General features: G+C 39.1%; 1 protein-coding gene across 1 annotated transcript in view; it reads right to left on the reverse strand.

Moving 5' to 3' along the window:
- Positions 1 to 27704, reverse strand: part of NCOA2 (nuclear receptor coactivator 2) — a 188381-nt gene that overhangs the window by 104396 nt on the left and 56281 nt on the right. Inside the window, exon 4 of the mRNA XM_066563840.1 lies at positions 14204 to 14447. The gene's annotated coding sequence lies outside the window, so the exon portion shown is untranslated. The remainder of the gene's footprint in view (positions 1 to 14203; positions 14448 to 27704) is intronic.

The raw sequence follows: 27704 nt of genomic DNA on the forward strand, positions 1-27704 counted from the left end.
TTTCAAGCCCAAATTAAACCAGGTAAGTACCAAGACAGGTGAGCAATGCCTCAATACAGGACAACAAGGAAAGATGCCAGCAGGTTTGGAAAGTTGTCTTCTGGAGGCAGAAAAAGCCCACCATTTTATTTGAAACTGTATGCAAGGTGTGGTCTAAGAAACGGGCTTTTGTCACTTACTCTTTCAGAGCACATCCAAAGAAAAACTAAATTAGGTATTTAGATAACACTAAAAGGAAACTGAGCTTACCCTTATTGCACACAGGCATTTCACCTACTTACCAAAGGGTAGATAAGAACTTTTTGTGCCACTCATAATGGAAACCTTCGTACTCAGCTTTAAGCAATCCTAGAAGAGTCATTTTAATTATTTTATTTCCAGCAATGACTAGGAAATATGAGTATCTCTCTTATACTGTGGCAAGCAATAATGATCAGAATTAAAAGAAGAATATGCAGCCATTATATAGCACAGGTCACTGTTACAGGTTTAATATACCCCCCCAGTTTGGTTGATGTGTTAAAAGGTTTTATATTTTAAAGCAGCATACAGGGTATTCATCAGGTAACTATAATTGTTCAGGATATTTCAGGAACTGGAATACAAGACTAGTTATTTACATAATAGCTGTGAAAAGAGCACATCCTTCAATTAGATTTCTATTTTAATCAGCGAAACTGTGGGAATAATCCCATAATATTTCAATAATACCATTTCAGTAATAATGTTTCAATACTTTTTTAGACTTCAAAAAGAACAAGAATATAACTAGACAAAACTAGAGTCTGGATATCCTGGCTCCCAAAATCCTTTTCTTTCCCAAATACGAAACCCACCTCTTTAATTAATTTTCCTTTCTACTTCATGTATTAAGAATAATCTTTTTCTACAGAATTGTTTTTGCATTTGCATTTCTCAAGTACAACAAATTCAGAATACCTCTATGAAGCTGGTACGTATGACACAGAAAGCTGACAATAACTGCCCCATATTTCAGGTGGAATAGCTGTCATATTCAATAGCAAAGAAGTCTTAATTCATTAAAGTCATGAACACAACAGACAACCACCTCACACTGAAAAATTATGCCACTGCCTTTAGATTAAGATTACTCAATGAGGTTTTAATGAGGTCTGTGAGGTAACCCTGCCAACCCACTACCTCTGGCAGAGGCCACCCTAACACCCCCAGCCCAGCCTCCACAGGGAGCACAGGGGAGCACTTGTGGCTGTGAGCCCACTCTGAAGAGTTGGGACATAACAGATCCAGGAAAATTTTGAATGCAACTCAAACCTGGTGATCTGAAAGCTGCCCATCTGTAAAAAAGGGGAATGCACCAGTGGGATTTTTAACTGACCTAAAGTTTGTTTTGGTGGTGGGCTTTTTTGTGTATGAGGGGGGTTATAAAACTGTAGAAGGAATTAATCTATGACAGTGTGCCCTGTTTGACATTTGAGGAGAGTAGTTTCTATTTCACTGCATTTTAACAACCAGAAAAGTTTCGAAATCTTGTGTGACCAGATCAAACTCATGCAGTAGCAGTCACTGAGCCGTTTAAGTGCCTTAAAGCTTGCAGCAGCAGCTCTTTGCTGCAGGTACAGGCATGGCTAAAATGAACACAATTCATCTCCAAAAAGAAATGGAATTACACCCAGCAGTCTATGTACAGTGCAAGCTTCAGCATGATTAAAAAAAAATCAAAAACCAAACCAAATCCAACCAACCACGCTTTATCAGTATTTAAAAATTCTCCCTTCCTCCAAAGAGCATTTTCCAGTATCTTATTTAGCTTACTACCATATGTTTGCAATTTCTACTCTCTGTAGAAGTCATTCTGAAAAACCAAAGGAAAATTTTTTGTGAACCACAAATATATTAAAATAACCCCCTCCATGAAATGGTCTAAAAAGCTTGGATTGCTTCTGCTCCACCTCCCCACATCTGGCACTCGCATCAGATTACAGACCAGAAGGCAAGGCAAAGAGACGGAAAGGGAGACAGTGGCTGGATCCCAGCTAGGAGGAAGCATGCCTTCTATAACTCACTCTTTTCTCAAATGCCGATACGTCAAAGCCTGATACGAGGAACAATTGTGGGAGAAGCTTGCACACGTACATACACAAGATACACAAACATCCGACAGGCAGTGAATTACACAAAATATGCTCACAGAACTTCAGAACTATCGGTCTGTGCCAAAAGTGCAACTGGGCTTCTGATTTTGTAACTGACAAAATTTACAGGAAATGGGCAATCATTGGTTTCTAATTCACAACACTTTCACTTCTTCTAATTTTCCATGTATTTCATAGGCACAACAAAACCAAAAGACACTGAATAATCTAAATGCCACAGTCTTGTCAAATAAGCGGTTTATTGATTGGTGTTTTTGAAGTTTAAATTTTGCAAACTTTAAACTTGTTTAAAACTTAACCAGGAAGATGCCGAAATCTACACAAGAATCCAAGGGGCTGATTGGGAGTGTTGTTTCCCAGAGATCTCTCTGGAACGACATCTTCATCCCTTCAAGCCTGCATCAGCAGCACAACAGCATAAAAACTTTCAATGAGTCTTTCAAGCTTAGCACTAAATCTACTGCAGTCCGAATTATCAAAATTATTCAGACCATTCAAATGATTTTTTTGTTCCAAATGGACTCGGCACGCTGGTCAGGAACTCATCGAGTCAAACACGAGCAACAAAAGTAGGATTCTTCTTGCTAAGCTAATTGATGGCCCTACAAAAACAAAACGCAACTGCATATTCAAAACTTTCAAAGACGCCCTGTATTAGAGCTGCAGAGCGCCTTCCCCTCGGTGCCTGCTGTAATATGATCGTAATTGCTGTGAAAGGGTGAGAGTCCGACTATACGTTAAATCCTGCCATCTGTAGGTGCTTTACACAGCTCCATTGGCTGCTGCCGGGTCAAAAGTTTACCCTATTTTCGCTTGTTCATAACCAATCACACAAGCCTCTGCTATGTGTAATCTTTGACCTACTCTCAAAGCAATTTTTGTATTATATAGTCATATGATTACACTGAAAAAACCCACACTTTTTATTAAGAATACAGTTCTTGTTGGTTAGCTTCATAATTATTATTATTTCCATATTCAGTAAGCGTACTGTACCGACCTTGTTCTTCCCAGTTAACTCCCTTGGAGCACAATCATAGAGCCATGAATTCTCCAGCATTTGTGGCTAGTTGCAATCCAGAACCACATGCAAAACAGAGCTGGAAAGTATTCACAGTATCTGTCATTTTAGAAGTAAGGGGAAAGAACTGCTCGATCTGTACTAATAGGGAGAGGAGACTTTTTGTAAACATTTAAATTAATGCTCATAGTAAAAACGAAAAATGTTTCTGAAAATTAGCACTGCCATAAGAATATCCCTATATATTTACCTTAAGAACTAAATATGCAAAAATGGAATACTTCATGGAAACATTTATGCTACTGATATTACTATTATTAAATATCAAGGGAACAAGCAGTTTCATGAACAACAGAATTAATTAAGCCTCATCTCCCACAGATTTATACCTCCTGGTTGGTTGACTTTGGTGTCTAGAAAGGTGAAAGCTTTGAAGGAAGTTTTTCCCACAGCTGGGACATTTGTTTAAAGCCTCTCTTTTCCCATCACTGGGAACTAACAAGACTATTTCATGCTGCAACCTTTCCCTCTGTCAGGGCACCTTTAGGTGGTTCCACCTATACTCAGCTACTTATTTTCACATAACCTGATGGATCTGAATTTTGAGCTCTCCACTGTGCCAAAAAATGTGATCAAAATCAGCAATAGGATCAAAAGATAATGAGGAAAATTGAAGAGATGTGTGTGCATCTACACAAGTGCACAGTGTGACCTCATGAGCCTTGTTTCTGTAGGAAAAGAGGTTAAAAATAAAGGACAATATTTGACCTTCTTGCTATTTCACAGAAAGCTAACTTAGAAAGACCTAACTAAACTGCTGGCTCTACTAATAGGTCATCCAAAAGTATTACCGCAATATTTAAATCCATCTTGCGCATTTTGCTGGACAGTTTTTAAAGAAAAACAGACACACAGGCCCATTTAACTTCTAACAGGAGATAAAACCAGATACTTTTCCACAGATATGTATTTTACTGTAATCTATGAATTGTGATAGATTTGTGCTGTTTAAAATTATTTTTAATCTAGCATTTATACAAGTCTGTTCAATCTTCAAGAATATAAACACAAGTCAGCACTTGCATGAATAGTTACATTGCTCCATTTCACATTTGACTTTTAGTTGCTAAACCCTTCATAAATGTAACAAGAGAATATAAAACCAGCCCTTGCCACTGTGATCAGTGAAGTAATATAAACCAGAGAATAATCAATCAAATAACAGCATTAAGCATTTCCAAGCAGGTAATAAAATACATTCACATGCAAAATTCTAATAGTTATGAAGTCAAATCATTTACTAAGAGACAGAATAAAAAATTACTCCAAATAAATAAATCAAGATGTAGATTTTGAGGCAACACCAGTCTACCATCTCACTTCTTTGGTACAGCAAAGACCATACTTAGCAGCTCTTACAGCAAAGATTAAGACTTTATATGTGCAAAGCACATCTCCTCAGAATGCTATACATGAAGTCATATATTTCATAAACTGCTCAGTCTAAGTCAATGAGATGTTTGGAAAACAGAAAAAGCTACTCAAAATATTTCATTTTTTGTAGAGAAATAAATAAAACCCAAAATAAAACAGAAGTCAATATTTTAAAGCAATGAAAGCAGTTCATCTAACTGGCAAACATGGTGTCATGTGCCAGACATTAGCTATCACAAAATTCTATACAACAAGATATTTATTATGCATATTAATACATAAATACAAAAAATAAACAAACTGTGTGCACATATACACACAGCCTTCAGACATCTGTTAACAGGACTGATATCACCTATGATCCAGGCCAGGAACAAGTGAATAGTCTTTCACCCAGGGGAAAGCAAGATGGATGCTGTTACAGGAAACCTACTCCACTCAGCTTATCAGCAGCAAAATGAACAGAGGAAAAAGCCCAGTATAAATGGAGAAACGAAGACAAGGCAACAGAACTGACTCTTAAGAACACAAAAGAGAAGGCTGAAGGTACCTAGAGCTATCTACAACCTGTCTCAACACAGGGAAATTTTTCACCTTGGCAGAACAGTCTGATCTAGAGCAGAGCTCAAACAACTGGAGCAACAACTTATCAGGAGATAAAAATACTGAAGAAGTGAAGTTGAGAATTCAGGAAACCTGACTCAAAGCCCAAGATGATCCAGTAGCACAAAAATGCTATAAAACCACTCACTGTTTTATGTAAGTTTGTGCATCTCTTCTAATTTTCTTACAATGCAAAAAGTGATTTTAGAAAGTTTGCAACTGAGCATGAATTTATATTACTCTTTATATGACTGGAGCAATTTGGAGAATTTAACACTGGTCTTGGTAATATGGTTAGTTCACTCATATGGGCCCCATTCCTGATAAGGAGAAACAATCTGTCCCCAGCAAAGAGATCATCCATGCCAGACCCAGAAACTTTTCAGGAACCTGATGAGGCTCAGGGGAATTTACAAGTACCAGGATTTTATGTAGGTTCACAGAGCAATGACATAAGGGATCTGTGATGCAGAATTTTTTCTTTCTTTTATTTAAGAGCAACAATTCTGCTGGACAATTAGAGACCAGGCCAATTGCAGTAACTCCTTACAACCACATATATTTCCATTTGACTGTATTGGAATTAAGAGATCCAATACACATACAAAAAAGTAACAAGTTACTTCTACCATCAGCTGATTGAATCATAGTAAACTGAGTTCTTAAAGATATCACCCAATTTGTACATGATTTTTCTACTGTTTCATTTTCACCTGAACCATTTTCATTAGTACAAGAGCCTAATGATTTCCTGGGTGTGAAAATTCTTAAAACAATGAATCTAAAAAAAAAGAAAAATTTAAAAAATTATAAATCTAAATCTTAATTTAGTATTTAACTTTACGATGATAAAAACATACAACCAAGTGGGGAGACAATTGTTAGAAGCATTTGCTTTGGATAATATGCACAGATTAAAAAGGTACTCAGTGCTCTCATGTAATGGATATGCATATTATCTCAGGATAATAAATTTTATAGACTACCACTGCATGACAATAAAGAGTACACATACAATTTTATTAATATTATTGTTTCATGTATATACAGGGCTTTCCATCTTCCCATATTCTTTTTGGGTTTAATAGTTACAGTCTCAAATTAATCTTGCAATTCTCCTAAAAGGCAATATAAAACTATAATATCAGAATCCATTCAAATATTATTATTTGACTTCTCAAATGGCAATTAGAAGTTTGAATCTGAATTACTTCATATGCAAATAAGGTGCTTTTTATATGGCAGAGGAGTTTGGAGTTGATAAGGGCATTTTCAATGAAGTGTTTTAAAGGATGTGGTTTTCTATTAAAAGAGGTCATCTACTACAAGGAGTTGGCAATTCTGTTTCAGTGGTTGGCTGCAGAACCTCCCACCAGCTAATTCTCACAGACTTCACTTCCTAGTCCTTGGGCTAGTCACCCGCCTGGCCAGCCTGCACATGCCGGAAGTCGCCATCCTAGAAATATTATCAAGATATTACCATGGAAATAAAGCCAGACCACAAGAGAAGGGAGGCTCCTCCACTCCCTCAGAGGCAGCCCTCTAAAGTGGATTGTGGCAAGCCTCCAGTGCAGTCCAGTAGCTGGGCAGCATTTGCTGCAGCAAAGCTGCTCTCCATCTCCTTTGGTAAAAAGCAGAGCAGATGGAAATTTCCTGTAGGCTGGTCTTGGCCCAGAGAGCACTGTTTGGACGATCTTCCTCCAGGAATAAGAGCAATCCATTCATTGCACAAGCTGACTGGCCCTACTGTCTTTTACAACCCAGCTCGGCCCAATCGCTGCAGTCAGTGATAAAGCACAGCGCAATGTGAGCACATTTCATCGCCTGTGCCCGGCTAGGAACTAAGCCATGAGGGAAAATATGGCCATGTCACGCTAAGCAAAGAAACACATGAGTAACTCTGGCAAGCACCTAAGATAAGGCTTTTCTGAATGACTAAAGGTAATGTTATATTGATGTTATGATAAATTATTACCTACGGACACAGAGTAAGCAGACACAGCAGCAGAAGCTGTGCAGCCATACTCTTCAGAGTGGCAGCTGAATGCTCTTCTCTTAAAAACACTGGAATATTCTATAAGAATAAAAAGAAATCCTTTACACAATTAAAAATATTACAAATCTGCTGTGTCCTAAAAGTTTCCAAATTTTAATTCCAATGAAAGAAACATTTCAATATATATAACCACCATGGACTTTTTACAAGACTCAAAGGAGGTCTCTCTTTCTTTGGTGTTCCCTTGTCCGTCCATCATAGCTAAAACACTTTGGAGCTCAAAGCACAACTCTGTCCTGACTTCTGTTCCCTTTGCAATCACTGTTGTACATATCTTGTTTGCTATGCATGGGCTGCTAAGACTGCTTTTCCAAACTCCATTCAAACAGGAGTCAAGGTGCTGGTCATGGATGTAGCTTTTCTGGTTGTTCCAGTTACAACAAAATGAGTCTGCAAGCTTTTCCTGAAGAAATTAAAACATTGGAACAGGATGAAATAGTCCTTTTAAGGCCTAAAGACAAAAGGTGGTCACTATGAATTTATGATATTTTACTATTTATCTGATAGCTGAAGAGGAAAGCTAGGAAAGGGAAGGGGAATGTTCTATATTATGTTTAGGACAGAGGAATCGTTGCTGAGCTCTGCCTAAAGGTTTCTCACAGGGCTTTGCAAAATGCAGTGCTACCTATCACATGAAGAAAAGGCACGCTCAATCACTGTATGCAGCCAGTGTTGCAGCTTCATTTTCTGCAGTGCTTCCCTACAGAAAATCTCATGGGTGAGCAAACTTTCCCTGGAAAGGCTCCTCAATGGTCCTCTCCAGCAAGTAGAGTACATGGGGAATTTTCAGTAGGTATTTGCTGCTCAAGTGCATTATATCAGCAGAGACAGAGAGTGTACAGGCCTTGTCTGGATGAAAAGTTAGGGCTCTCTTCAAAGGCTCTCCAAGCAGCCTAAAGCATATTTAAACCAACCTGAGAGTGCACGGGAACAGGAGAGGAACTCTTTCTTATCCTTTTGTATTCATGCTTTTGCGTCACACTAAGTGCATGAGTAGAGTCAAAGGCAGGATGGCTGAATTAACTCAGAAAAAAGCTGTCCAAAAAAGCTGAGCAATCAGTCCTCAAAAAATTAATGATAAAAGACTTTGAATAAAGCCAATTTGTAATGGAATGTAAGAAGGGAAGTCCCTAAAGAGAAAAACTGTCTACCAGCTCTGCAGCAGGTTTTGCTGCCCCATGCAGTTTACCATGGCAAGACGCCAACTTGGCAAGACTCGCTCTTCTCCAAGGAGCCTGGCAGAGATCCAGCCACACTCACAGGTCTCATTGCTGCTGCCAAGCTCGAGGGGCAACTGAAGACCCTCTTCTGTGAATCTGCAGATCTGGTTATGACTGGGGATATTTGTGTTTCAAAATGTTCTTAACCAAGTCAAGTTCCCTCTGTGTTTATACAGTGACTGAACAGGCGAAACAGAATACTTAACCCAGCTACAGAAATGAGCCACAGATTGTTAATTATATGGCTATTTGCACTTTGACTGGAAGAGGAAGTAAGCTGGTTATAACTACTTTGGGCTTTACTCCTGCAACTGCACTGAAACCACATTTATGACAGCTGAAACTATGCAATTTATATAAATGTAGGCGCTTCCTGTTTTTGAAACAAGTAGTGGTCTGCTTGCCCTTACCTCACAGTAACGTCACTGGAACCAGAATGTATTAAATGTGCTCAGTTTTACCGATTTTATGATCTTATTTTGCTAATTATTTTTAAATGTGTAAATAAAATACATATTTTGGACTACTGCTGCCAAGCATATCTATTCCTAGGACCTAGCTGTGCTCTTCAGGCATTAGGAAACACATGTTTCTAATGTGTGAGACTGAAATGCCCAGCTGCCACCAGGGCATACTCAGTCCCTGGTGACGTGGTCATGCCACTCTCAGATGAGGAGGCAGGTGCATCACACTCCCCTGGCAGGCAGGCTGCACTCTGAACTGCACATGCAGGCTGACCAAACCTTTTCCATTCAATATGCAGTATTTCAAATAATGTGTAATAGCAGCAATAATGAAAACTTTATTATGTTGCACAGGGTAGTGTTCATTCTTCATTGTGGCTAGTATATGTTCAATTTTACAGACAGTGAGTATGAGGAGTAACCACAGCCTTACTAGCATAAATTGAAGAAAATCACAATTTGACTAGAAGATAATTTTGCAAATATTATTTAAAAACCCTAATAGGCAGGAGCATGTTTCCTGTCCTTTTCTCTCATTTTGCTTATTTATGTGAACTGGAACTCACAAACCAAACTTCTGCAATGAGTACAATTGCGTACCATCAGCACTCTTGCTTTTCCAGTACAGTCATTTTCCTACAAGATTACAGAAGGAAGACTGATCCTATTGTTCAACCAGAAAACAAACGGATGTCCAGTAATTCCTGATGATAAAAATGGCAATTCTTACCAAAAAAACCACACACACCCCCATTTAATTTACAGTGTATTCCTCCAAATTTAGTTCGGAACATACTGTTTGAAAGTCAGGTATCCCTCTAAATCCAAGACATTTACAGTCAAGATAGCCAAAATCCTCAAAATACAGAAGGGGCAGCATTTCCACCACCTTTGTTTTGGTCTCCAAGACCACAGCCTCATATTTCAGTCCATGAGATCCCATCCTTTAGGCTTTAAGAACTCTCCAGCTTCACAGTGCTAACAGAGTGAACAATTACAGAACTCTTAGTCTCATGTTGCAAAAAGACTAAATAAAAGTTCAGTTTAAAAGTCCTTGTGCAAAAACCTTCAACTTGAAGAAACACTAAAGCTAAAATTTTACCTGACTGATTGGTTTCTCTCTACTTTAAAAGTAAACACAATATACAGTCAAGCAGGCATTTTTTAAAAACACTTCCCGTGTTGTCTTCTCAACCAAGAAATGGTTTTGAAAGCAATTTACAGCTACAAGAGGCAGGTCCTGCCATCCCTCTCTTCCAGGTTATCTTCAGCAGAGACATTTGTCCAACTCTGCTGTTAGGAAGTTCAAAGAGGTCAAGAGCCAGCCAAGTGACTCAACCAAAAATGCATTGAGCTGTCCTCTGGTTTGGCTCCCTAAGCCAGCTCAGCCCAGAGCTGTGGCTGCAGTGGCACTGGCACAAGGGAGAGGGGGTAACACCCCAGCACAGAGGGTGCAAGCCACACTTCTGGAAGCTGTCAGACCAATGCTAGCTGCCATGATGTCACAGTTGTGGCATCTCCACAAAAACTGGCCGCATGTTCAGCCCCTAACCTCCAAACAAGAGAGGACGCATAAAAATCCAATTCATGATGTCCATCTAGAGCTGCCCAGACTGAAGAGACTCACTGAGCTACAAAGTCTTCACTCATCTTCTGACTTTTTTTCTGAGTGAAGCCTACTGTTTCTACACAGAAATGCTCAAGTCCAGATCTTCAAAAACTTATTTCCCAAAGTAATGTGAGCATTTCTAATAAGGAGAAAAAAGAAAGGACTTAATGAAGGCAACCCAGATTAGCTAAATGACACATCACAGTGGAACAATTCTGCTGTTAAAGACCATGCAGATGTTATGATGGAGGCAAAGAAAGCCTTTCTTTAGCTACAGCACAGCTGCTGCTAACAACTTCAAAAAGACTTGGCACAGGATTTCAGCCACAAAACTTTCCCCTCACTTCATTTCATGAACGTCATCTGCAGCCTCAGTGAGCTGCACCAAGGACAAAACCAACACATGGGGAGTTTGCAACATCTTATCGGCAGTGGGGCAGCTTTTTGCACTGGCAGTACTCACATGCACATTCAGAAAACTTGTCTGTACATCTCCATTCCTCCTCAGCAATCCCTCAAAAGCAATGATATCCCACACTGCTGTCCTCCTATTTGTACTTCCATTATCTTCTAAGTTAAAGAACACAAACAAACTACTACATAATTAAGAAATATTACAGCTTAAAAACCAGCTGTAATCAACAGATCATTTCCTTTACTTTTTAAGTAACATTAGAAAGTATTATCAACTTTCATCCACATCCCTCATACAATAAGCTACTCTAAATAGACACCCTGACCACAAAGCTGAAAATATCATAGCTTACAATTACCCTGAATGCACATGGTTAATGCCAATCTTGTATTTTGCATGTAATATGCGTAGCACACAGAAAGTACATATTCACTGTCTAAATTCAATGTCCAGCTTTCCCCTTCAAATATGTCAAAGAATTGCAACCAGTTATGGCTGTAATACATAGTACATAGGAAGTAGTACATAGGAAGAATTTGCATTGATTTTATAATATTTAACAGTAAAGCACACAGAACTGAACTTGATCTGCATTACATTTGTGATTCCCTTTCAGTGATGATACTGTTAAGATATATACCTGAGAACTTTAAGATGCATGCACGTATATGAGATAAAATTAAAACATTTCTGACACGTGGGAACAAAATCTTGGAAAAACTATTTTTAATGTCTCCCTTTTTTCTTCTCTTATTATTCATATGTCAGCTTGTTGACTCTAAGACATTCTTAGGCATCTAGCATGTGAAGCCATAAACTGCTTTGTCATCTACAGTATTTTTCCCACATCTGCAAATCTACAAAGAATCAGTCCAAATGAGAAAACAGCAATAGGAGCAACTAAAACTCTATTAATATTTAAACTTTGTAAGTAAAACAGACTAGGCAAAAATGGAAATTAGAAGAGAAATAAATGCACTGGAGGAGGATTTTTTTAAAACCTGCTCAACTGCTTTACTACCGAGAACTTGATACAAAGCTGGAAGTCCACTACTTTAAAGACTATTAGTAATATTGATTAAAAACAGTGAAGCAAACTCATTAAACCAAAGGTAAAGCTTGAAATACTAGAAACATTAACCACATTATTACTGTATTCATAAAAACAAGACATTTTGACATGACCTACTTTAATAATAGGAAAAAAAGTAAAGAATATGGGCTCTAACCTCCTGACTCTACTGATCTTATAAAACACCATCTACTTTTCAGAATTAGCAACAGACTCATGAAATTGAACCAATTTGTTCAACAGATGTTTCAGCTGACTCAAGAGAAATTTTACTTTTCTATTGTAGAAACAGAGTGAGCTGAGTAAAATTCCACTCTTATTAGCAGCATTTGAAGTATATTAGCTCATAATTAGCTGCCATTTCCATTCCTTCTTTCTTTGACAGAACAGAAAACATTTTCCACACCGGATTAGACGTGACACTGAAATAAAGTAGGCACATTGATAAAAACAAGTCACCCTCCTTCTCTGCCCCCCTCCCGTTTTATGGGACATGAAGGAATGGCAGAGTTTGTATTTTCCTTGGCGTTCCTGTCCCACATGAGCTGATAATCTCCCTGGTGTGGCTGTGCCAGTGCACTGCCCTGCAGGCCCACAACACCCCTGCTGTTCCAGTCCCCTGCTTCCCTCCAGCGGGCTCTGCCAGTGCTGAGATCCTTTCGTAATGGCTGCTATTGCATCAGTCTAATTGCAACATAACTCTCAATACTCTAGATAAAGCAAATAATTTCATTTTTAACTTCTGCTCATAAAATACAGATTGCTTCCCTGCCACCCCCACGGCCTTTTTCTGTTTATTTTCAAAGATTTAAAGAAAGACTTGCACACTGCACAGCAGTAGTCAAACAAAAATACCTCATGTTTTCTTAGAAAGCAGCACTTAGAAATATTGCTCAACACCTAAAGCATTAGTGCAGCCTTTCACAGAGCTGTATGTAGTAGATCCCCTGTGAGCAGGCTGGAAGGGGAACGCTCATTCTTACTCTGTGTATTTAATATAATATTCAGCCATTATAAAACCTTCATAGTTTTTTACTCTCTCTCTTCCCTGCAATAGAGAGAAATAGCTTATCTGGCAAACACACTCACTATGTTTCTAGGCACTGAAAACACACTCTTGGTTAATTCATAAAACCTGATTTAATGTTTTTTGTGCATTCAGGTTAGCTAAGTTGAAACAATATTTAGCTTAACCATGCCTTGGCCAAAAAATTCTCTGTTATCTACTGGTTACAACAGCATTGCAGCTAGCTATGGACATCACACTGGGAAAATACAAACCCCAGGCATGAGGAAATGCAGATGAAATTCAGACTCCAAGTCATTTTGATAGTGGGCATTACAAGCACTACTTAGTATCTGATACAATAACCAGGCACAAGAGTCATGTGCCTGCAATGAATGATGAATTTACATGTCATTTTAATTTTATGTACATTTATTATCTGAGTTGACAGCATCAAAAAATGCTGTGCTTCTTGCACCCCAAATCATCTTGCACGATACGAATACCTACACTAAAACTAATCTGGATGCAAGCACTCATAGGAGGAAATATCAGAAGCTAAGTCCCAGAAAACCTAAACTTTGCCTTTGTTTGCTTTTGTGGCATGGTACACATTGCAGTTATGTCATACCATTTCCACAGCACCTCTGCGCTGCTCAAAAACATTCAAAATTACCACTAATCCAAACAATAATCTGTTTAACTCTTGGCATTTGGAGTATGGTCCTATACCTGATTTACTGCACACTACTCAAACTTTTTTTTGGAAGACAGAACAAGTGATTTCTTTGTGAATTCAATGGTGCAGCTGAGTGCTCCATCAACATAATGGTTAGTCCTACCCTTACCCTGTTACTCCTAACCTAGAATAACAGTGTTATTCCTAGCTTCCTAACTAAAGCACTGACAGCTTTAAGGTCAAAATGATTCTCCAGTTCTGAAGACAACTTTGTCTCCAGTTTGGCGTAACTCAGACCTGATTTTTTCACAGCACTTGGCATTACCCTGTGCTTTATATAGCACCTCCAAACCTCAGCCCCCACTGCCTCACCCCCAGCCACCAGTGGTCAGTACTTTTCCAAGCAAGATCCCAAGATCTCAAGTCATCCACAAGAAAGCGAGACACAGTGAGCAAAGACATAAGAAAAGCTATGATTGAGCAGCTTACCTAGCATCACCTAGGAAGTCTGCAGCACAGCCAGGAAGGGAGTCCCACTCGCCAGGGCAGCATGCAGCTGCACAGAGCACCAGAATGGCTCCTGCCTTCTGCAATCCCCTGCCTTGTCCACCACGCACGTCCCAACTTCTGCTGGAAGTGAGGCGGGGTACTCCAGAGAACAGCCTTCTCCAATGCATCAACCAGATTCATTCCCAGAGCAAGTCCATCCTGTGCATGGAACAGAGCAGGAGTCCTGCAGGAAAAAAACCCCAGCACATTATCATGTGACCTAATACCATTAAATTGAGGGGCTTCTCCACAATGGGCCAAACAAAAGAGATTTGCAAAGATAAGCTCAGTTTTGACAATCCTTGACTTGGATACTGCCACACTGGAAAAATGTTTGTATTCACCACTTCTAGAAATAAGAAACTGTGACATCAGACATTGTCACACTGGCACCTACAAAAAAACCAGCAGTTGGTTTGAAATCTTCAGATGTACCATGCAGCTTTTGTGGGAAAGTAATATCAAATTGGTTGCAAATGTGAAATCATTCTCTGCATGGAAATTAGCCATAGGTGATGACTGAAAACACCCTCAAAGAGCTTCTACTGAAATCAAAGAGTGTTTACTTAATATTCAAGATCTCTGGACCTTCTAGAACAAACTTCTCTGCCTGTTTTCCTCGAGCCATATTCTCTGGCCCACGCTGATTCAAGCCCTGGTGCTTCTCCATTCCTACCTTCAGCACCCCTGCCAAGTCTCTCCTTACCCTGCTCCCCAAGGATTTTCATCTCTCCCAGCTCAGTCACTTCCAGGATTGGCTGGCAGTGTACACTCTCCCCTTGACTCCCCCTTCTCCCTTCATTCCCCCAATATTAACTGTCACTCTCCCACCACATCTGCCTCCCCTCTTCACAATCGATGGCATTTTGGGGCCAGGACCACACTAGGCTCCCACGCATGTGTCAATGTCCCATGGGTTTGCTTCTGGCTCTCAGGCACCAGGGTACAAATCCAGCTTCCCTCTCCTCTTCCAGGCCACACAGCTCTCACATGGCCAAGACACCGTGTGAGATCTGTCATTTCTTTAAAAAGTTCAAGTTTGTTTCGATCTGAGAATTTTGCAGTGCTGACAAAGGCAAAGCTGTGACTTGCAATCGGCTCTTCTTCCCCAGTGCCCTTCACCAGCGCTTCCCACACTCCAACTCCTAGTTTCTCTTTCAAAGGGAGGGAGATGGAGCATTTCCAAAAAAAGACTAGGTTTTTTTTGTTTCGTTTGTTTGTGGGTTTTTTAAAAATCTACAATGAGAAACAACTTTTTCCGCACATGCTCACAGAGAGCGAGATTATTTTGGCAGCAAAAAAAATTAAGCTGGCGGCAACTGCCGAGCCCCAAAGGCTAACATTTTGTAAAGTTATAAAAAACTCCAAGGAACATCCTATACTGGGAAGTACCAGGCAGCCTTCCTTACTGCAACTTCTGGCACTCTTTTCAGCTTAACTCATTCAGCTCAAGAACTTTCAGCTTAACTCATTCAGCTCACTCCAACAAGAACTGTGCAAATCTTACCACCTGAGTGGTCAAGCTGAGGAGCAGCAGCTGTGGGTGCACAGTGCTGGGGTGAACCCCATGCCATGCAAGCTGCCTTTGCCTTCACCACCAGTTTTGTTGCATGCCTACAGCGATAGAGCAAACAGCATCATTGAACAGTGCACAGCACAGCCGGCATTTCTTCAGATTTTTTCATCCTGGAAGTACCACTGACTGCCTGAAAAGCTACAGCTGCTCAAAAAGTACTTCCAGGCCAGGAAGACCTGAAGTAAAATGGGATAGCTTCATTCCTGATTAAGGTCACACACAGCTAATAGAGATAATTTGAGCAAAACCATTTTACTTTACATTTGCAGTAAATCAGGAGCAGCCCTGTAAAGTTACAAAAGGGAAGGATAACTTCACACAGTACTATTGCTTGTGATCACCTGCCCCTGCTTGGAGTGGAAATAGCCTTCTTAAATGAAATACTGGGAGGCTTCTTCTTTCCTTTTCTCTATTTAGCTATTTAGTTATTTATCTCAGCATGAAAAACAAATGCAGCATGCTATCAATATACAAAAGAAATAATATATATAAAAGAAAAAAGAAAACCTCTCAAAACAGGTAACATTCTTTTAGAGCAAAGTCCAACTTACAGATTTTTATATTGAGCTCATAAGAGCAAACAGGGCAACAATTTCCCGATGGCTCATGTAAATATTCTGTACAAATAAGGTCCAGAAGAGGAGCCCAGGAAAAGGAAAACATTTGCATGCTCACAGACAGATGTTAATTATGACATGGATTAAATGCAATATGACATTTATTTTTAAAAATAATAAGAAATAATTATTTCCAAGACATGATTAGCCATTCCTGCAAGATCATATTTAGTCTAGAGACATTTGATGCACCTAATTCTTAACAACTATGGTAAAAGAAGTATGGGACCCACATGCACACTCCCAGAACAATTATGTTAATTCTTATGAAAATACACCAAGAAGCTTCAACCTCAATATGTAAAACAAAATGAGCATTAAAAGCTCACTACCATTTTCTAAAATTCCTAATAAATAATTTTATCATATTTTGAATTCAATTTAGCAATGAAACTGGCTATCAAGCATCCATATTAGCTATATGTACTTTTTTTAAGCCAGAATAATTATCTGATCACTAGTTACAGTTCAGATGAAAAATATAATTAGGTTGAATGAAACTTCAGTACTTCAATGTACAATCATGGAAAGTACACAAAACTTCTTGCTTAAAAAACAAGAGCAGAATTTCATGCACTATTTCATTTGGCAGAGTGTAACACATTTGTTGTCAGCAAAGGACTTTTTTCACTGAAGGAAAAGCAAAGTATCTGAATTCATACAGCATTGCCCAAGTGATTAGAAGTATCAGTCACTGCTAGCTGTCTCTCAACTGTAAGCAACTGCAATGGATTTTGTTCCTACAGACCACTATACTGTGTTTCTAAAAACACTTCTGAAATCCAGCAGACCTCCAAAAAGCTATGTGTTTGTTTAACATAAACTAACCTTATTATTTTGTCATCAAAATCAATATTTATGGACTAAAACACTACTTTTCAAGTAGGAAAGCTTTAATGTAAAACAAATCATAAAACACTGATAATGGATATGCTTGAAAAGGCTCTAGGATTGCACATATTTATATAAGATTTGTGAATGTATAAACACTTGGTTATATATGTCAAGAAAAAGGTGAGGCACAGTGCAGTGAACTAAACATCTGAAGACTAAGCTTCTTTAGAACAGTGGATTCCTACAAGGACTTAAGACAGCTGGCTGAAATATATCAAATATCTTCTCTAACAGCAAAGACTCATCCAAGTCCATAAATTCATTGTTTCTATTTATTTTATTTTTTAAGTAGTTTCCAGCATTTTTGAAATGCAAATTATTGCCTGAAAACTTTCAACAGCTATTTTTATTGCTAGTACAATTATCACAAAGGCACACTACAATGCAAACAGTGTGCTTGCTATGATCAATAACACTGGCATCATTTGGAGAGGGATTCTTCTCTATATGAATAAAACAAATTCTGTCATAAATTCTGTTAGGGAAGCTGATCTTTAAATCATCATAAGGAAAATAATTTCCTACAATACTAGAACTTTCAATCATCAGAAATCCCCAAATCATGATTCCTTTTTAATCTCAAGAAATTTCTCAAAGAATTCTATAATCCTACATAACTATAAAATCCTATATACTAGCACCAACACAAAAACTACTTCATGCATTGCTCAAAATTTAAAGTGTAGTTTATTCTTTAATTTCAATCTGTTCAAATAACATGACACAATGAGTTCAGTATAAAACATTATGGTTCTTATGCAAATTAACAGACTCCCAACATTCAGGTTACTGCCCCACAATACACTGCACACAGCTGCTCACAGCTTGCCTTCACACTGAAAAGTAGATTAAAATGGAATAATGAACTTCTACCTGTATTCCATTGATTTTACTGACTTGGGGCATACTATTAAAAAAAAAAAGTTAGTTACAAATACTGACAACAGCACTTACAGCTTCCAGCTGCTGTGGCACTGCATCCCTTAGTTTTGTGTTCCACTGTCATATGAAAAAAAGCCCTTGCCTTGGTGCCCTGGTTAGAGGAAAAAGGGTGGAGTTTCTAGGACTGTTTAATTCCATACCACCCACATCATGGTCGGGACATGGTTCCAGCAGGAGGAAGCTGAGGCTGGAAGCAGAACGCAAGGAGGGCGTGTGCAGCTCCCAGGGCCAGCTCAGCTGGCCTTGTCCCTCTCTGCCACCAGCAGTCCCTTCCCCATTCCTCCAAACGTCACCATTTCTGGTTTGGTGCTGAAAGACAGCACCAGCCAGCCCCAGAAAAAAAAAAAACTTGGAGCCCACTGAAGCCACATGGAGCACACTGGAGCCGCATCCATGGCAGCCACAGCAGCCGCTGGAGCTGCTGCTGGAGCCCGAGATGCGGCCAGAACCACTGAGCAGAGCATCCCAGTCCCACTCCCACAGTCAGGCCAAGAGGAAGGGTCCCCTAAGCTGTTTCAAGGCCCTGTCACACCCCACCAGGTTTAGTCTGTTTTTCCACTGTTTTCCAGCTGGGAGGGAAGTAAGGCCAGGAGCATCCCTGCCATTGTTTTCCATTGCTGCCTTTGTTTTCCCATCCACCACATGGCTCAGCATGGGGCCAGTTGCCATTCTGCCTTTGGCTGGGAAACCACACTGGGTTCTGTCTTCAGGAAGTGGTTTGGTTTGTCCAGTGGTAAATCCTCTGTTGTGAGTAAAACATTCACTTTATTACATTCCTTTATTAACATTGCTGTGGTTATTGCAATTTTCCAGTAAATTGTGATTCCATTTTATAATCTCTCCTAGTGTTTCCTCCACTACCAGAAGCGGGGTGGGGGGTGGGAAGGGGGCAGCTTGAGTGCCTTTAATTTTCCCCCTGAGTTTTGAACTAGCACACTCAGAAACCAAGTCAAGCACAATGAGCACCCACAACACCAGCCCTCCACTGTTAACCCTAGCCACCATTGAGAGTTCAAGGTAATCCAGTTTCAGTCAAATATTCTTCAGGTCAAATGACTTTTCCATTCTTTAGCAAGTATTGAGGGAAACACCAGATGCAAAGAGTCAACGTGCCATAGCTTTGTGGGACATCAGCACTGTTCTGCCTGACTAAAGCTTGGTTATGTCATGAGCACTTCTTTGAGACCACCATTTAAGCTCACCTCACTTCGTGTACTCTACAAGAAAATTTATTTTCCTTAGTCTGTGAACAACAGTGCCAAAATAGCTACAGAACAAACAGTAAAGAGGTATACAGCAGTATGTAATCCATATGCTGTCTACTAAAATAAATCTACTTATAGTCTGCTGTTTTCAAAACAATGCACCTGAGTCTCAGATTTGTGACTATCAGAAGTCATATACTTAGGAGTGATTTAACTTATTTTTAAAGTAAATCAGAATTATAAAAGCAAAACTAAGTACCAGCACAGATACAAGGATATCGTGCATAGAAAGTTAACAAAAAGCCCTTAGAATAAATGCATATACACCTGTAGTATTCTCTGGCCACTGAGATGGCTCTTAGGATATATCTCAAAGTGAAGATGACTCTTGGCACACATGTGGCTTTGGTACTGTACCAAAGCAAACCTTGTAAAGTTATCTCCCTCTTATTACTGTGGCTTGCAGCAGAAATACATTGTGACCTTTTATTTTTGTGAGCAAACCCCCATTTCTGCTACAGGGCTTTAAGACTATTATAAAACTATGCTTTAATTTTCACCAATTTTTCAGAAATTTTCAGAAATTCAAAACTACATTATATAATTCATACATTTTCCAGAGGCACAAGAGAGTTCTCCAAAGAGCAGAGAATAAAAAAAATAGGAGAACTGAGAAATATTATTGCTTCTAAACACATAAAAATGCATGTTATTCATAGGTTCCTTACCAAAATAATGAACAGTAAATTCTATTAACCTCTATTATACTGTTTGTGCCTAATTTGAGAAATTCATTGAATAAAATGTCCTTTTTTACAATAACTTGCTATGCCAACAGTGTGCTTAGCTCCAGAAACTGTAGGTTCCGAGCCTCAAATCCATGATGAGAAGGAGCAGAGAATATTTTCTTACAGATACTGTGTGAGGAAATGTGAGTGTGGTGCCTCAGTGCTTGACAGCTCTGATTTAATACACTGATTTCTCCTCTACTGTCTGGCCTACATTTGTAAAACTTAATAATCTCCTTTTTGGTATATCTTTGGAACCCACAAATCATTCCTCTCATGGAAACCACCCCAAACACCATCACATTATTCTGGCAAGAAATGCCCAAAGTGTGCTGTCACACCAGAGTACTGAGCCAACCTAACAGTTCACTATTAAAAAGTTCCCTGCATTCATCCTATGCTGCTCAGTTTATCTTGCCATGCCAAACTGTCTCAGTCACTTGTGGCTGCTTCTCCCCTTTGCACAGACAGATTAACTCTTGCTAGTCCAAAGACTAGGAATCAGGCATGTTCACTGCCAGGTAAGTACATTTGATTAAGCTAGACCAGCCCTCTGAAATCTGATGACTATTGTCAGCTCCTGTCTCTTTCCAACTGAGGTTGAAGAATCTCTGAATACTCTAAACAGCAGTTTCCAAGCTGTAATGCATGGCTGCTAGCCTCAATAACTGCTCTGTAATTAATCTGGCAAAACTATATAATACACCAGCATTATAAGTGCCTTAATTTCACAAAGTGATAGCAGTAGCCAGTTAAGAAAATTTAGTTAGGGAAAAACATCCTCAAAAACTTAGGGAAGCACTTAGCAACAAAGCTTGCCTGTCCCAAGTCCCTATACAAGAACTGAAGAAAGCCCCCAGTACATCAACCTGCCCCACTCATGGTTCCAGCAGCACTTCTCTCACCTCCAGTGTGGTGGATACACTTCAAACTCCCCAGTGCAGCAGTTACAGAAGTTTTTGTAAGTTTTTCAGCAGAAAGGGTGGAAAAATCAAAGCTAACTTCAGTATTTTGGTTCAAATTGCACTGCCTGTTTTTTTTTTTTTCCACATTTCTGGCCAAGCATGGGCTTTTTCCCCCTTTAAGCCAAGTCACCACCAATTCACTATGAAACCCATGGAGACATGGGTTAGCTTCTCTGTCACAATCTGGTTTTAATGTGAAATGGTTTTAATACTTACCTCCAGTGGCAGTTACAACATAGAAACTGAGAATTATTATATATTAATCCTACGCATTCCCAAGTCACAAAAGAACATAGAGCATTTAAATACACATTTCAAATGAGAGAAATCTACTAAATTTACTAAGAATAATACTATGCATATACATTTATATAGATTACATTATATATAAAAATATAAAGTTGAACATTATATAAAAATATAAAACAAAATTGAACATTATCTATAAAAAATAAAACAAACACAACATATATATTTAATTTCTAATGTCTAAAAAAGCTGTCCCAAAAGTGCTACTTAATTCTTCTAAAAATCAAACCAGTTCCAGTGTTATGACTAAATTTGGTGACTCATCTTCTTTGGTTCCAGGATTTTTCTGCAGATAGCCCCAGAAATAAAGAAACTGCTGTTGTTTCTGCTGAACACAATTGGAGTTAAATTGCATCTCTCTCTCGAGAAAGAGAGAGAATATTATATTGGTTTCAAGTGTTCATTAAGTGCAAGTGGGATCAAGTGGAAAAGCTGCTATACCTACAGCTCAGTGCAACTGCAGTCCCCAGCTTTCACCAAGTAATGTTCTCATGCAAGGTAGGGTGCAAAAAAATTCTGACTACACATAAATTAAAGGAGGTAAAGAGAGCTTCACACTTTGCTGCAACCATCAGTCACGCTCACTGCACCTGTTCAGAGCACCCTGAACACCCCCATGCCACGTTTCCGTCCTCCTCTATTTCACAGACTACTGACCCACCTTATCCACTCCTTGAGTCACATGAGCACGACTCTTCCCTTCAGCCCCTTTTGGGGAAGCTAAGGGCCATTAACATGACTGCTACCTGACTGGTTTCTAACCAGGCAGGCCAGTTTTACTGCTACCTTAATGACTATAAAGGAGACAACTGCATTTTCCAGTTTTCTGAGTAGCCACTCCAGCAGAGGACATGTGGAAACACTGGTGCACACGCCTGTCCATGGCCCTGCAGACTCCCAGCTCTTGCATCACATTGGTGGCTGATACCCCTGCACATGCACAGGGCAGCTGAGCATGCAAACCAACCACCTTTAGATGCAAATGATTTTTCTTCTTTAAAAAGTGGCCAGCTGGGCATGCCTAACTATTTCTCCTCTTGCATGACAGCAGGACGGATTCCCATGTCTACCAACAGACTGCAAAAGGTTTTGTAAATCATCCTTTGGTAACACCAGGGCTTCCTGCATCACATTTCTTCTTGTTCCTCTTTCACCTCACTTCCCATACCCCTCAAATCCTCATTCCCATCTATCTTCCTCCTGGGCATGTCACAGGTCTATCAGAGTGCCACAGGTCTATCAGAGTGACACAGATCTATCAGAGCGCCAGCTCTGGGAGCTGTACTAGGAGGATGGGCAGAGGCAGTTTGGGATATTACACTGGAAGGTGTTAATGGCCACCATCAAATGGTTCTTTCATCTCCAGGCAATTCCAGAGCTGGGCCTGCTAACCAGATGCAAGGGGCTCCCTCTTCCCCCCTCATGTCTTCCTTCTGCATCCCAGACAAACAGAAGTGCCATCAACTTGAGTCCAAGGCCCTATAAACCAATTAGAGGTTTATTTTGAACTTAAAAAGAAGAAAAGGACTGTTTTGCCTTTATAGATGTCAGAAGGAGTTTGCAAACCAACAGTGCAACTCTGAAAGAGACTCTTGTAACAACTCCTGTCTGCTTAAGAGGTGGCTGAAAATATGCAATTTGATTGCTGAAGTTTAACAACATTTGAAATCCTGAGAAGTTCTTACCACAATATGTATAAAAAAGAATCTTTAAAAGCTTCAAAAACTAGATGAAAAGCATGTAAGATTGGTTAGGTGCTTTCTACTAATTAGTACTGCTTTTATTATACAGGGCAAGAAAATGACAATTTTTTTTCCTAAACTGGCAGTGAACAGCCAATTCAATAAGCTGCGTTTTTGTTTTCTGTGACAGGGCAGTGGAAAAATCTCTTTCATTTATTAGGTCTGCAGAGACCAAAACTGGCTGGGTGTCAAACCTGCTTTATAAAAGCCCATATCCATTCAGCCATGTGTAGATTCCATAATTCTTTATGACCTGTTCTCAGTATCAGCTTCACAAAAGATGAAACTTTCGTGTCTTCCAGCGAGTGTTAGTGCAACCCTTTATAAAATGAAGCAAAACCTGAACTGACAGTTCAACACAGAAAGGAAAAAAGCCCACCCTAATGGCACTGCCAAATTAAATTAGTTTTAGATTTTTTTTTCCAGATGAGCTTTGCATAAAGATATAAAATGAGGTCCCCTATAATGGTGGATAAGCAAGCTGCATAAATATGTAAATTTTAATAGCTCATTGCTCCATGCCCCACTGCATGCACCTATGCTTAAGTGACAGTTTCATCACCTCACTAGTGATTGCAGAGTATCCAGAATTTGTCATGGGGACAGACAGGGCAAGGCCTTAAGCTGAAAGGTCTGATGGCAAACTGAGATAGTAAAACAAACTTTTTTTTAAGAGGATGGGGCTTTCAAGACAGAAGAAAACTAGGAGGGTGGAATGACTGACTGGCTTTTAACTACAAGAATAGCTAGATGGCTTTGATAAACTGAATAAAATGTGCTGCCCTGTTAAAAACCACCTCTCACATCAAATCAGGTGCACACTCTATTATATCCAGGGGAAAATATTAAATTTCAATTATCAGTAAACATACCCAGTATCACATTCTTACATTTTTTACAGCAGAAGCTTATGAATAACAGCACTCATAACACTTTACAATCTCAGACTGTGAAACTGAAATAACTAATTAATAATTTTATTCAAGTGAAATATTCTTGGCTGTGCTAAGATTCCTCTGTATCTGTCTATACTCACAGCATTTGCTTGAATTGTCCCATTGTTCTGGCAATGCATTTTTTTATCTACTGCATTCTTTAAGGTAAAAAGAACTACAAGCTGACTCACAAATGTTTCCCACATTATTAAGTACTGTAAATAATCATTTTACCATTAAACCAAGGAATTCTTGTCAAACATGCAATATGCTTCACATATGCTAGAAGCCTAGTGTCTCATTCCATACCCAGTTTGTAATCTTGCATCTGACACATACGTAAACATCAGTAGTCTTAACAACACCTTTCCATGCAAGCTACATGTATTTATCAAGACAGATAAAGATGCACACATGCACATGATTTTCTTCAAAGTTTAATAAAAGCTGCAGGGTCTTTAAGTCACCGGAAAATACGTGTGATTTTTATCACCACCACATAAACAGCCTTCTTTAATAGTCCTCTCTTCAGTATGCAGCCTGCAGATCACAGCAGCACAGAGACTCTGAACTTCAGTTTCGTTTTCACAAGAGCACAGGGAATGTTACACAGCACCATTTCTCAAACAGGGAAGGGAATCTGTGCTCCTCACACACAGATTTGCCACAATTCAAACTTCTGCCATAATCTGCTGATGGTTTTAGGGTAAGGAGTGAAAATTTTAGAAGTAAACAAATGCAGCATTCATGAATACAACATGGAAACAATTTAGAACTGTTTTAGGAATAGGATGCTCTAATCTGGCTCATTTAACATTTTAGAAATCTGCTGCAAAACATTAAAACTCTAGTCTAATCTTTGTTCCTCATTTGAAGCAGAACAGCTTTGTGTTGCCTCTAAAAATAGGGAGGGAGCAGTGGGGGATGGGAAGGGGACTGCATAAGAGGATAAGTGGGAGAACTGATACACCATACTGGCAGTAATTTTAAAAAGACTAGGGACCAGCATTCTTAATACTATGGCTTTCCTAACAAAGTCAAGCACTTTCTCAATTACCAAATAAAAAAGGTCATCCTGTACTTTTTATTTTGTACATGCACACGCGAAGGAAAAAAAGAAAAGTTTTGTTTCATCTATTACCAAAACCATCATTCTGCAGTCAACACTTTTAATGAAATACAGGCCAAAGGATTAGTCAGAACAGATCCATGGAAAACAAAGGAAATCTGTATGAAAATACAGATAACTAAACTACATAACTAAACCCAAAAGAGAATCCTGCTTAAGTACCTCCAAATATTGTCCTACAAGGGTCCCTGCAAGGGCTTCCATTCACCCCAGCTCCACAGCAATTAGCAGAAACTGTAGTAGCCACTGCCCTGAAGATGAGAAAGTATACTAACATCATCATTAAAGCCCTGAATTAAGTATCAAATGTGTCTGCAATATAGTCCATGTGTGTTAGAAGTCTTAAGAAAATTCTTTTTTTCAGAAAAGGAGCAGTCAGGGATCTGGCAGGGAAGGCTATGGGTGATGGTACAGGGAAGGCAGTTGCTGCTGAGCTGTTGACCAGCTGGAAAGACAAGTTATTTCAAAGCTACAGCATCACAAACAAGATAAGGAAGTAAACTAATTGTGTCTGTCACAGGAAAACTTGTGATGAGCCAGAGGATGGGCATGAGCATGGAGCATCACCAACACAGCACTGCAGGCCTGGCTTCGAGAGGCAGAAGCAGCACAACCCAGCACTTTCCATGGCTAAACATTAGGCCCATCTCAGCTGAGGCTTTATGTGAGTAAACATGACTCCAGGAGTTTTTTTCAGAGAGTTATTTTTAAATACCTGACCATATGAGCTTCCTTGGAATAGGAAAAAAGGGGAGGCAAAACTAAACAGTCATTACACATATATTTAAATATAACATTAAAAAAAACCACAAAATATTTAAACTTACTAGAAATGTTCGCTTTCATTTTAATTTTAAAGTTGGCAGTGGACCTGGACCAAAAAAAGGTTATATTCTAACTGAGATGAAGCAGTGTGGATTTTCTAAAACCAGTCTTTAAAACATGTAAGAGGGGGGAAAAAACTCCCAAACTTGCCCAGAATTTCTCACTTAGAAAGTGGCAATTTGGGTTTGAGCTCTTACTCAGAGATGTGCTAAAATCACTCAGAGCTAGAAGAGCTGAAATAGGAAAGTGCACAACAGGAGAATGTGGCTGTACAGAGCTCAGTTAACAACACTCATATCAACACATTAGGTCAGGAGGTTTGACACAGAGTTTTCCCAAGAAGCATTTGCACTAATGCCAAAAAAGTCTTTATCTACTTCTCTTTTAAAATACGGACAAAAACACATCTGGATCTAGTAAATCATCTCAAAAGATGTAGTAGGATGCTCATGGTCACAAGCAATAAACATTATCAAGAGAAAAGGCTGAGACCAAGAAAGAAAACAATTACATCTAATGGCATATTTTGGAAATATTGATTCTGTTTTCTGCTGGAAATCTAAAACCAGTATTTTTCCAGCAGTACTTGTTAATATATTTAGAATCAAATTCTGTAACAATACCTAAAATTACAAAGCAAACAACTGCTTGAAAACATGCTTTCAGTACACAGAGGGAAGTATCTGTTTATCAATCAACCTCAAATCAACTGTCCCCTTCTGTTTACTTGGGATACTTTTACCATGCACTAGCAATAACACATGCAAAAATTTGCACAGTTCTGCCACAGTTGTGGTTAATTATCCATTGCTGAAGTCCTCAGCAAAATTATTTGTCAAACAAAATGTCATGACAATGAAATAGCAGAAATTGACAATGGAACAGTAACATTTAAATATTAAAATTACATTACCTTATCTCCATATATGACAGTAATTAAAGCCACTGAAAGAAGGGGACCTTTTCCTGGCATGCACATTGCCTTTCAAAACTACTTAATTGCTTACTCCCTAATATTTCCTTAGTTTTCTAAGCTTGGACTTTTATATGATCACAAGAAACTGATTTTTTTGATTTCAAGGAAAGTACACTCACCCCATATCTCAGAGTGGAAAACACAGACAGCTAAGCCTTTTCTCAAGTAATAAACTCCCAAAAAAAAAAACCCTCAAGCCCACTCCCTCTTCCCGGGAACCACCAACAGAAGAAAAATACCAGAAACAGCCAAACCCAAGTGATACTGGTTAATACTTATGGGTTTACTAATTTTAATATTTGGATAGTCAATATATTTTCATTTACTATGTGTATGTCTGCATTTCTGGAACAACAAAGCTTCTATTCACATGGCAAAACACCATCTGCTACAGACTATTTTCCTTTCTGCTACATACACCCCATACACCTGAGATGATCTGATAACTTACTTCTGGTTTTGCACAATTACTGCAGCTAATGAAGTTTGTGGTTGTTTATTAGAGACAGAAGGAAGAGCTACATCAGCTTTAAACCAA

The sequence above is a fragment of the Molothrus aeneus genome, chromosome 1 (genome assembly GCF_037042795.1).
Source record: "Molothrus aeneus isolate 106 chromosome 1, BPBGC_Maene_1.0, whole genome shotgun sequence".
Lineage (NCBI taxonomy): Eukaryota > Metazoa > Chordata > Aves > Passeriformes > Icteridae > Molothrus > Molothrus aeneus.